We start from the raw sequence: 12,750 nt of genomic DNA on the forward strand, positions 1-12,750 counted from the left end.
CGACTCTGCAGCCCCAGCTTACGAGGTCTCCCCCAATGGACCCTCCAATCCAGACAAAAAGGACTGAGGGCCAGTCCCTTCCCTCTCAGCACTCCCGCTAGCTGGATGTCTTCCTTCCCTTCTCTCCACATTATCTCCTTCTACTGAAATGTCATCCATTTCAAACATTATATTCCAGATCAAGCTCATGGGGGGGCCCAATAAGTCTTTTCCTCTCCAATTTTTTTTATTGTGGTAAAATACACAACGAAATTTACAAGCTTAGCCAGTGTGAAGTGTATAGCTCAGTGGTATTAAGTACATTCATAATGTTGTACAACCATCACCATCCATCTCCAGAACTCTCTTCATCCGCAAAACTGAAAGTTCATACCCCTTAAACAATAACTTAGCCTTCTCCCTTCCTCCCAGTTCCTGGCATCCAAAAAGGTTTTGTGGAATGAATGAATGAATGAATCTGACCCCAACTCTCCCTACAAAAGCCAGAAATACTGCCCTCTTCTGCTGGACTCCCATGGTACTATCTTCACATCTTTCTTACATTTATTTCAATCAATCTTAAGTGACCCTTTTTTGCACAACTGTATTCTCCTTCATGGCTGGACCTATGACTTATTTGAAAGGTTAAACATGGGTCCCAAAGCATTCATCTGGCCTCTCCTCCCTGTTGCTAGATCCAGTGGGCAAGCCTTTGTCCTCATCTTACAGATTTTGCTCCCAGTTCATCAATCCCTCTTGTTCAACAGCTCCCTCACTTGGCTTCCAGTATAGCATCCTTGGTTTTCCACCCACCTCACTGGCTGTTCTTTCCCTTTGGTGTTCTTCCTCGTCTCCCCACCTCCTAGTGTCAGAGTGCCCCCAGGCTCAGTCCTTGTCCTCATCTCTCCTCTGTATACTTCCAAGCGCCCCTCCGTGATCTCACCTAGTCTCAGGGATTCAAATGTCACCTACGTGCTGATCCTGCCCAGATTTCTCTCCAAGCCTGGACTCTCCTCTGAACTCCTGGCTAGTATATATCCAGCTGCCTGTTTCAAGTCAGGTGTAAGTAGACAGGAGGTCTGTGTAAGACATGTTTGAAGTCTCAATCTTAACATGTCTAACCTTCTGACCCCTGACCTTCTCCCAGACTGCTCCTCCCAGAATCTCACCTGTCTCAGTTTAAGCCAACAGTCTTCCAGTTGCCCAGGTCAAAAGGTTTGGAGGCATTCTTGTCTCCTCTCTTTCTCTCTTACTCCATACCCAATCCTCACCAAAACTGGTTTTTACCCTCAAAGTACACTCAGAATATGACCCCTTCTCACCCCCTCCACCATTACCATCCTAGATTATTGCAAGAGCCTCCCAACTCGTGTCCCTGGTTCCTTGCTTCTACACTGGGTGTCACTGCCACCTCCACCCCACTTCCATTCTCAACACAGGAGGGAATCTGTTACAATGTAAATCGGACTATGTCATTTCTTCGCTTAAAATCTTTAAAAGCCTTCCTAGCAAGGACAACGACAAAGGGATGAATGTTTCTAAAGTAGACCTGCAGGCTGGTGGGGGAGGAAGGGTCCTCAGGCCAGTGTCCTCCCATCTAACTATTTCCCAACTGGCAGTCTTGATTGTATCTCCTATTATCTGATTTCTTAAAGAAAGGAAAGTTTTCAAAGGGAGAAAAATACAATCAATGAGCTCCCTTTTCCAGTTAGAGCGCCATAAGAAGCCAACAAAACTCACGCTTCTCAAGAAGCAATAAGATACGTCAAGTCTGCTACCACTTAATAACTAGTTTCCAAAGATAGCGCTAGCCTTCCAGAGAACTGTTATTACCCCTTCGGTGGTGGTGGTGAATCCTCCTGAAGCCCCTCTTTTCCCTGTACCCCCCAACTGGTCACCAAGACCTGTCCACCTAATTGTTTCTGGGCTCCACCCCTCTCCTTCACCTCACTGATGCTGTGGCAGGAGGTGATATTCAAATGAAATAACGGTGTACTTGAATTAGCTCAGGTCTCATCAGTTCTTCTCAGAGCTACAGCAGCAGCCTCCTAACCATTCTCCCCACTTCTAGTCATTTACTTATTTCCAACCACAACCTCATACAGTGTCTGCAATGATTTTAAGAAAACCTAAATTTGATCAAGTCTTCTGCTTAAAACTCTCCAAAGAGTTCCGACATTGCCATACTATAAATTCTTCAAAACATAGTACAGTAGCCATAGTAAATATTCTCTGTCATCTTCCCTGGATGCCTTTCTCCTGCATCTTCTTGCAAAGATCCTGCCTGCCCCACCGGGGTGGGCAAATGATGCAGCCCACATCAGCATACTCACTTCCTGCAACAGTGATAGGTCCAAAAGGATAAGCACATCACCCAAGCCGGGCCAATTGGAGCCCTTCTCTAGAATTGATATATGGATGCAGAGAAAGGAGTTCTCCCTTCACTGGAATTGCTAAACTGGAGCTGTCAGCAGTGGGGTCCCCCACACGGAGGGCAGACTGTCTGCAGTGGTAAAGATTGATGCCAACACACCAAGAACAGAAGGCAAGAAGCCAGACAGACCACGGGCAGCATCAACTCCCATTCTGGAACCTCTTCCTTTTGGGAACTCCTACAGCATCCTTCCCAGTTATGGAACTAGCAACTACCCATGGACGCCTCAGCTAGCTGGCAGCCCACAGGCCCACCTGTATCCGCGCCTTTTCCCTCATCGCTTCCTCTGCCAAGAATGCACGCTCCTTGGGTTTTTACACAGCAGCCAGGCCTCCTCCGTGAAGCCTTCCCTGGAGGGAAGCACAGTTAGTCCAATCTTCCAGATGTGTTCTAGAATACACCCCCTCTGCTGCACTTACACTCCCCAGCTGCCTCCCCAATCTCAGCGAGCTGCCCAAGAAACCTCAGACTCAACCTCGTCTCCTCACACTTCCTCACTGCCCACGTGCACTTCCCCTTCTTCCTTTCTGCCCCACGCCTGCTGTCACAATCCAGAACCTCATTATCTCCCACCTGGACCCAGGCTACAGCCACGCCCTCCACCCAGCGATTCCTCCACACTGCTGGGAGCCAAACCTCCGGGAGCCCTCCTATCACCAACAAAGTCAAACCCTTGGGATGGAGCCCTTCAGAGACTGGCCCCAGCCTCTATTCTCTAATCTCTCCCAACGCTTCCACTTCCAGAAAAATGGAGTAGACACACTTTCCCCTATTCCAGCTGCTATGTACAACTAAAAGCCCTAGACGTTATACATAAAACAAACGTAAGAAGCCTCTGAAAGGCAGAGTGAAGAAGGCAGACCAGTTAGGGACCCCAGGACCCGAGGAAGGAACTGTGGTGAGTTCCTGGCATTTTCCTTTTGCCTCACATATCCCAGACTTGGATCTGAAGAAGCTGACAACCTGGAAATGCCAACAGGCGCAGCCAAAAAAGGCCCCAACAGAAGTTTGCTCCCTTGAGCAAGACACAAAACTTTTAGAAAATAACCCCTCTATTTCAGCCAAATGCCACAGAAAACCCCATGGTCTCACCCACACCCATACCAGCAAAGTGCAAATGACATCCGCAAAAGACCCTACAGCTGACAGTAACCTTAATGGTGACGAAGGCTTCCCCCTAAGACTAAGAACAGGCAACGACGTCCACTCTCACCACTGCCATTCCGCATGGCACTGGAAGTCCCAGCCAGCACGAGAGAAAACAAAAGGAAATTAAAAACATACAGATGGGAAAGGAAGAAATGAAAGAATCTCTATTCGCACAATAGACATGATTGTCTACGTAGAAAATCCTGAGGAATATACAAAAAACATTCCTAGGACTAATTAGTGAGTTTAGCAAGGATGTAGAATATGGGATAAAAACAAAAAAAAATTGTATTTCTATATACTAGCAATGAACATGTAGATACGGAAATTAAAAATACAATATTATTCATAACTATTTAAAGAAAAAAAATAAATACTTAGGTGTAAATATAATTTCTTCCACAAATCATTCTAGCCACATGGTCTCCCTCTGCCATGAGGGCAGGAGCAGTGGTACATCTGTTTCGCTCTCCAATGAAACTGAAATACCTAGCCAGTGCTCAGCACCCAGTAGGCTTGCAAGGTTTGTTGCCACAGCTCATACTCTGCTCTGTTTGAGAGAGACTTTCTTCCCCTTTAAGCGCTTAGTGAGATCACTGTCTATTAAAAAGTTCCATCTCTGGTTTCTGCCTTGGCAGGTCATGATTGCCAAGGAAGACGGAGGGAAACTGTTTCTGCTCCCATTCCCACACGCACTCATGTTCTTACATTATAGACAGAAGGGATTGGAAGCAACCTCTGTAGGCATCTCTCGGCCACCCAGAGGGGACACTGGGCCCCTTCCACATCAGTCCAAGGGGGCCCCAAGGCTTTGCCCAAAGGCCCATGAAAATGATGTGAGACCACTGCCAATGTTGTCTCATCCACGTTCTGTGCCAGGAGGACCTACAATGCCCTCCTTCTGTCTGAAAGCTCAGTTATGAGTGAGAATTGCGTCTGTGCTGAAGAAAGTACGGGGGAGGAGGAGAAGCTATGGGAGATAGGTCAGGGCCCAGAGGGTAATTGGGTATCTTTTTCCAAAAACATTTCTCCTCTTCCTACTTCTAAGGGTAGAAAGTGACATTAATAGTCATCAAGCAAAAGCCAAAACCTCAGAATGATCCTCATTCCTCTCTTTCTCTCACACTCCACCACCAATCCCACAGCAAAACGTGTTGTTCCACCTTCAGAACAGACCTCCAATCCCACCCCTTCTTACCATCTCTACCGTCACCACCACTGGGGACTTGGCTACTCCCATCACACCAGGATAACTCCAACAGACTCCGCCTCCTCTCCATGAGTCGTCCTTGCTCCCTCAGTCTATTCTCAACACAGCAGCCAGAGTGATCCTTTCAAGAGGCAACTCAGACCATGTTATTCCTCTTTCAAAAGCCTGAACTGTTCCTGGCTCTCCTTGTCATTCACAATGCAACCAAGTCCTGACAGTGACTCCAACAGCCTGGCCCCCATAACCTCTCTGCCCTCACCGTCCACCACTCTCCTCCTCACCTTTTCCTCACTCACTCCAGCTATCCTGGCCACCTTTGCCTCGCTGTTGTCATTGCCTAATGCTCTTCCCCCAGTTAAACACACAATTCACTTCTTCACTTCATTCACTATGGCACACACGATGCTATCCATTCACCAGAACCCACTGCCTTTTTCTTATGGGCACATGGCTAGACTACATTTCCCAGCCTCCTTTGTAGTTAGGAGTAAACATGTGACTGAGTTCTGACCAATGGATGGAAGGGATGTATGTCTTCCAGACAGGCCCATAAAAACTTCCCCACAAAATCCTGTCTCTTTTTCCTCATCTTCCAGCTGAATGGAAAGGAATCTCAGGGCCCTAAGGAGGGCAGAGCCACAAGATAGAAGGTATGTGGGTCCCTCAATAACCACAAGGAAGGATGCCTGCTAACCAGGAGCAGTCACACTGGAATTTTCCTGTGCAAGAAATAAAGTTTTCTTGGGTTGATACACTAAGATTTGGAGGTTGTTTGCTACTTAACCTAACAATTTGTTCTCCTTCTCAATGTGGCCTTCTTTGACTCTGCTATTTAAATTCCTCCTAAAACTTCTTAGTCGACTTCCTTGCTTTATTTTTCTCCATAGTCCTTATTACTATAGCATAAGGTATATTTTATTTATTATATTTTTCCGTCTCCTCAAATTTGAATGTAAGCTGAAGGCAGGCATTTTTGCTTTTTTTTTTTTCCCTTTGCTGTATCCTCTGGGTCTAGAACAGGGCTTGGCATGTTGCAGACAATTATTTGCTGTTGAATGAATGAACAAATGAATGAAACATGGGTTCCAAGATCAGAAAGGCCTGGGTTGAGACCTGGCTCTGCCATTTACTAGCTGTGTGACCTGGAGTAAGTTACTCTACTCATTAAGACTCATTTTCTTCATCTGTAAAATAGGGAAGCAATAGTAACTTCTCCATAGGAACTGGGAATAATTAAGATCATGAACATAATTCCTTTTCAGGCTCCATAAATGCCAACTGCCATTGTTATCAGCTCAAGGCCAGAGGGCAAGACTGGGTGTCAGGGCCTAGCAAGGTCACTAGTAGGGACACATGTCAGAGAGGAAGAAGCTGAATGAACATTGACACGTGCAAACTCTTCTGAAAGAAATCGTGGCAAACAGCTAGGTAGTGAGACTCAAGAGCTGCCTAAAAATTCTCAGCAAATTGCAAACGATCAGAAAAACATGACAACTGGTGTCAAGGGTGATGAAAAGTGTGTGTCGAGCCTGCAGACAAGAGCTGCTGTGGAGAGCACCGCCCAGGTGATGAGAGACCGCTCTGTGCCTTTTAAGAAACAATTTTCACAGCAAAGCTCGAGAAAAGAGGGGCCTCTTGCATCATGGGGACAAGGTAATAAGGCTATAAAAATGGAATTCAAATAAACCACACACAGAGCCCACACGGGCCCAATTTTCCAGGAAAAATAGTGATTGCTACGGCATTCAGATGAGCGAGTCACACTTGTGCCTCAGCATAGCAAACAGCTTCCAAAAATCATCAGGCTGCAGAAAAGCCACTGGCTTTGCCAAATGAGAAGCGCCGGCTCTCACCTGGCCCTCCCTGTCATGCTTGCCTCTTCCCACTGATAAGAAGACACAGACAAGGACACCCGAGGCTTGTGTCTGCTTCGCCGTCTTCGAGTGAGGCCTCCCAGAGTGAATGGCAGCTGACAGTCAGGAGGGCGCAGGCAGCATCCTCCCGTCCACAACCCACCGCCCCCTCTCCAGGCACTCTCCACTTTCTCCTTGGCTCAGACCTGCTCTCAGAGCTCACCTCCTGGAACTTTCTACAGCACTTGGCCTTGTGGATAAACCCCCTTCTGGAAACTCTCTCTTCCTGTGGCCCCTCATGGCTCTCACCAGGCTCCCCTGCATCCCCACCTCTGCAATCCCTCTCGTCTCATCTCTGGCTCCTCTTCCACCTCTGCACCCCTAAACTGGTACTCTAAAATAAGGTGTCTGCCCACCCTGCTGGTTCTAGCATCCGTTCTTCCTCTACATCAGAGGCAGGACAGCTTCGTGGTTAGAAGCAGAGACTGCAGAGCCAGACCAACTGGGTCTAATCTCGGCTCTGCACCGGTAGGATCTCAGGCAGTTAACCAATTGCTTTACGTCTATTTCTTCATCTGTAACATGCAGACGGTGGTAGTATCTCATTTAAGTCACTGAAGGGATTAGAAGAGTTAACATATATGAAGCTCTGAGATCCATGCTTGGCACCTGATACAGCCCCAAAGTGCTAGCTACGACACTACTACGGGCGTCCTGTGCTTCAGTTAAACCCCAAACATTGCCCATGTCCTCGCACCTCCATTTCCTCTAGTCATGCCTCCTACCTTTGCACGGAATGTCCAGCCTCCATCTCAGCCTGTGCTTCACGGTGTTGACCAAAGCAAGCACTCCATAACACCTTTCCAGATACCCACCCCAGTCCCCCAAGGAGATGCAATTGCTTCCTTTCTACCAGGGTGGGGCTGACTTCTCCCAAAGCCCTCTCCTTAAGCTCCCTTGAAAAATAAACAGTTTTAGACTTGTTTTATCCATCCCACTTTCCAGTCATGAGCTCATCAGAAACAAGGATAAATTTGGGTTTTTTCTCCCCCAATTTTCATTCCCTGCAACCTTATACACTGTAAAGACTCAGTAAACACTTGCTGGATTAAGTTGAAATGCAAAAGCCTAGAGCCTGGGTCTCCATAATAATTAACCAGAGACCAAAACCACAACAACAGATCAGCAGGACAGAGGAAGCCTTCCCGTCACCCCGAAGCCCACACAGATTTCAGGCTCAAAAGAAGACTGGGGACCAAGCCGGTGTGTTTGTCAGTTTCATTCTAGCCATTTCCTAATAGCCAAGAAAACGCCAAATCCTTTCAGCAAATTTGCAACCTGCTTCCCCTGCTAAGAGCACTTCCTGACAGGCTCACTCCGGCTGAGGGAGACATGTTTTTTCTCAGAAATCCTATTTACTTTTCCTTGTTTCAGGGCACGTCTTAAAAACACCCTTACGAAGGGATCAGTTTATTTTGTTATTGTTTTAATCAAAGTGTCAAAGATAGAGGAATATAGAATTCCTCAATTTGAGCAGGTAGATTACTCCTTAAGAGAATGTGCTGGCTCACCTCCACACTTAGAAACAAACAGATCACGTCTTACTGGTAAACACGCAGCCTTCCACTTACATCCAATTTCACATTACCATTGCCTGCTTCTTCATTCATGGAAAACACGACAAGGACGTTCCTGGCATTTAAAGTAAAATTTTAATAAATCCTCACAGCATTCCTCTTGAAAAAAGAAATTCTGATTCTCTATCTAATCTTGGGCCGTTGCCATTAGCTAGATAAATGCCAACCTAATGAAATGATTCTGTAACGCACAAAGATGGCTTCATGCGGCATTAGCTGAAAGAGCAAAAATTAGAGGCAATCTAAACGCCCCGTAACAAGCTCATGGCTTATTGAAGACATCCCCTTGATAGAATATTATGCAGCCATCTTAAATGAGCATGATGGAAACCAGGGAGCCACATGGAAAAAGGCTGAGGATATAACCATAAGAATAAAGGGGAGGCAAATGTGTAGGGAGATGTGTTCATGCCACACTGAGGTTGCTCAGCTGGGCAAATTAGGCCCAGAGTTGGAAGTCAGATGCAATGAACATTAGGGGAAAGCTAGGCAGAAATCTCTGTAAATGGGGCCAGAGAGGATGCGGTAGCCATAGGGGAATGAGAACACTGGGCATGGGCAGGGGCCTGCTTAGGAGTGCAGAATGAGAGACGGGAAAGACTCCACAAAGCCAAGGTCGTTGCAGAAATTCCATCCCAAAGCAGGCAAGGGGAATGGGAGAAGAACCCTTCCTAGTTTGCAGAATGACTCAATCCCTGGATGGGAAAACAATTTTCAAACCCCTAAGACACTCCTATTGCCCTTTCCATAGTGTGGCCACCCGGCTCCCACCTGGAGGTTCAGCCCCGCCCAAGCCTCCAAGGCTTATCCCGACCCAGGGCAGGAGAGCTTTAAGGGGCTCCAGCCTAGAACCCAGAGAGTTAGCCTGTCTGCTGCTCACCTGGCAGATAAAGAGAGTGAACCCCGAAGGGAACGATCACCGTGGCCAAGCGCACACCGAGAGTTACGGGCCGAGCTGACACTTGAGTCTGAGTTTGTGTGTCTCTGGGTTTAAAGCTTTTCTGTAGAACAACCTGGTGCAAGACTGACTGAGGAGTCAGACCGACGGGCCCTGCACAAAGTGTAGGGACCCAACTGATGCCAGAGAAACAGCGGCTTATGAATAGGTGATGCCAACCAGGGCAGGGCAGGAAAATCCCAGTGATGCCAGGACACCAACAGTTGCCTCCAAAGAGAAAGACCCCCTCCCGCACCCCAGTCCATGCCAAAGCCCCGCCTCTAACTCCTCGGGCCCCTGCACTTTGTCGGTCCAGCTGAAGCTCTGCTGCCCTGTGGGGGCCAATGCTGGTCCCTAATGGCAGGGCTTCTGGCACTGCTGTGCCACCTGTGGGTCCCACAAGACAACTCCATCTCTGGACAGGAGAAAAATGACTCGAGAGCTCCTCCCCACATCCCCTGCCCCCTTGATTCCTACCCCCACTCCATCAGAACCCCCAATCTGGACCCCTCCTGCTAAATACAAGAGGCCAAACACACTGCTCTGGCATTTAAGGTCCCCCTTCGTATGGCCCACACCACCTACTAATCATGCCTCCCAAGGCACTCACCTGCCTCCCCAGATGCTCCAGGGGCTGCTCTCCTGTTCCTTATGCTTCCTGCAGAAGCCCTGCTCTCCTCCCCCACCCCAAGTCCCCTAAGAGCCAGCTCAAGCTTTCGTGCATCCACAGGCCTTTAGAGATTCCATCACTTTACTGGTTGTCAAACTCTCCCTTGACCCCCTGCGGGAGTGGGTGCAAACGTTAGCACTGATCCTGGAGCCAGGACTGCTGGGAAGGGTCCTGACAGATTCGGGATTCTTCCCACCTGCCATGCCGCCCACAGGGAGCACTTCTGGGCTCCTACTACGTGCTGACCGGCAGGCACAGGGCACTGAAGACAAAAATCTGAACAAGCCAGTCTTGGCCTCACAGGAATTTGGACTCAAACAGGGAAAAGAGTGAGATGAGTCCCACCCCATGAATGCAGCATGAGAAATGTCACACAGAGAGAAGAGTGCAAGGAGCAGAGGCGGCCGTGATCAATTCAGCCCGAGGAGGGGCTGGAGAAGGGCTCAGAGAAAGCCAGATCTGAGCTGGGCCCTGAAGGGTAACCAGCGCCACCAATAAAAATACTGGCAGCCAGCACTTACCGGGTGCTTACTGTGTGCTAAGCATGGTACCACACACTCAGCTGCCTTTCTCACAAATGCACTGACTCATTCATTATTGAGCCCCTACCCTGTGTCAGGCACTGTTTCGGGCACTGGGGATAGAGAAATAAGCAAAACAAATGGTCTCTGCCCTCCCAGCTGACATCCTATTGAGAAAAGACAGACAATAAACCAAACCGACAAGTAAAATGTGTACTATGTTCGATGGTGGTAAGTGCTAAGAGGAAAAGTAAAGCAGAAAAGAGACATAGGAAACACCAGGGGGCAGTGGGCTGGGTGGTTCAAACTTAAACACGGTGACATTTGAAAAAAGCCCTGAAAAAGTTGAGTGAACAAGCCACACAGAGATCTGGGGGAAGCGGGGAGGGGGCAGTCAGTGGAGAGAGCTTGAACAGGAAGCATGACTGGCAGGTTTGAAGAACAGCAAGGATTCCGATGGGGCTGGAGTGGAGTGAGAGAGGGGCAGGCAGGATCAGCATGGACAGCCGCACAGGTTGTGCACTGCATAACTTAGGGAGGCACAACTCACATGGACGACAGTCAGTGGGCTACGCAGTACCCAGCCTGCTCAACCACACACCAGGCCCTGGGGTGGGAGATGAGGTCAGAGAAGTACTGGGAAGCCTTGTGGACCATGCTAAGAGTTTGGCTTTTCCTCTGAGTGAGACAGGAAGCTACTTGTGGAGAGACTTCTAGCCACAGGCATGACCTGATCTGACCCCTCTTCCCAGGATGGCTGGGCAGAGAGCACACCACAGTTGGGCAAGGTCGGAAGCAGGAGACCGCTCTGGAGGCTACTGCAATAATCACACTCCACACATTCTATGTCATAGGATACTTGCAATCCCATGAGGCAGGTCAGTGATCACTCTTTCACAGATGAAGAGACCGAGGCTCAAGAGAGATTTGGTAACTTGCCCAAGGTCACTCGGTTAGGCAGTGGCAGACTGCCACAACTGGGAAGCAGGGGATGAGAACATTCCAGGTGGAGTCAACAGCATCAGCCATGCCATAGGAGGTTGGCAGAGCCTGTCATCCTTGCAGAAGTGCAGGTTCCTGGTCCAGGGGCGCTAGAGCCTGGGGCAATGGCAAGGGCAAGGGCAGCCAGTGGAGGCCTGTCTGTGCTTTGCCCACTCTCCCACGGACACCCACCTGCAGTGTCTAAGCCAGCACAGCTCCCCGGACCAGAACACCCACATCCCAACCAGTCCTCCTGCTCCACACTTGTCCTCCCCACTTCAGGGCACGGGCAGCCAGAAGAACCCTTAAAAACATAAATCAGAGATTTTCTCGCTCTCAACATGTTGAATGGATGGATGACTCCCTCATCCAGCTTGTCCCGTCTCAAAACAGGGGAAAGGACCATTTCTTCCTTCCCTCCTTAACAGAGGGAGGTGACCCCACACCAAGGGGTGCAGGGGTACAGAGGTGCCCGCTGGCCAGGTGTGGCCAGGCCACCGCATTAACCAGCAGAAATGCAGGGGGGCAAGAGGGCAGCCATTAGGACCTCCTAGGGGCAACTTCTGGATTAAACTTTTTAAAAATAAAATTGCTGACTCCAGAGCAAACTGGACGTATTTTACCACGTTGGGGCCAAGTGAAAGGAGGTCAGCAGATAACCCAGGCTATATCGCCTGTACCAGGTGCACCCCACACTGGAGCCTCGGCTCTCCAAGTCCCCAGGCTTCCTACAACGCTCTGGGGGGAATGGCGTGTCAGCTGCTTCACGCCCACAGTGCCACGGGTGCCAGGCGGGCCACGAGGGGCTCTCCTCACCAGTCTGTGAGTTTGACAGGTGGAGCCAAGGACTGTACTCTTTTCTGGATGCTGAATACAGTGGACTCTAAAGTTATTTCAGAAATTTGGAAAAACTATGAAACTAAGGCTGAAACCAACTACACAAATTCGAGCCCGCAAATATTTGGAATGAAAGGATCTATTTCCCAAAGGATCACTACCACTGCCGGGGTTTAAAGGCAGGCCCTCACAGGCAGATCCATCAACATGCAGACACACACATGCAGGTATGCAGACAGATTTTTAAAGGAATGGTAACAACGCCCAAAGAATGAGAATAGTAACAAGCTCCCCCCCACTGCCACCCACCCACCCAAGAAAACTGAATTTAGTAACACAGAGCCTCCCCAGGACGCCCTGGTAGGAGTGTTAACCGATGGCTGCATGAATGACCGGCATGGGCAGGAGGGGAGCCGGGGAGCTCTGGAAGCCAAGCGCGTCCCAGACCCTTCAGGAGGCAGACGACTCGAGGTCTTCCGCGCCGCATCAGACTGCTCGAGGCAAGCCTCAAAGGCTGCACTCTTTGAACAGGAAGGTGGGAG

The 12,750-nt window shown here is 49.1% G+C and overlaps 1 protein-coding gene across 6 annotated transcripts in view; it reads right to left on the bottom strand.

Moving 5' to 3' along the window:
• Positions 1 to 12,750, bottom strand: part of BMAL1 (basic helix-loop-helix ARNT like 1) — a 103,053-nt gene that overhangs the window by 73,391 nt on the left and 16,912 nt on the right. The gene's annotated exons all lie outside the window — the stretch shown is intronic.

This window comes from Equus quagga, chromosome 14, assembly GCF_021613505.1.
Source record: "Equus quagga isolate Etosha38 chromosome 14, UCLA_HA_Equagga_1.0, whole genome shotgun sequence".
In the NCBI taxonomy this organism is placed as follows: domain Eukaryota; kingdom Metazoa; phylum Chordata; class Mammalia; order Perissodactyla; family Equidae; genus Equus; species Equus quagga.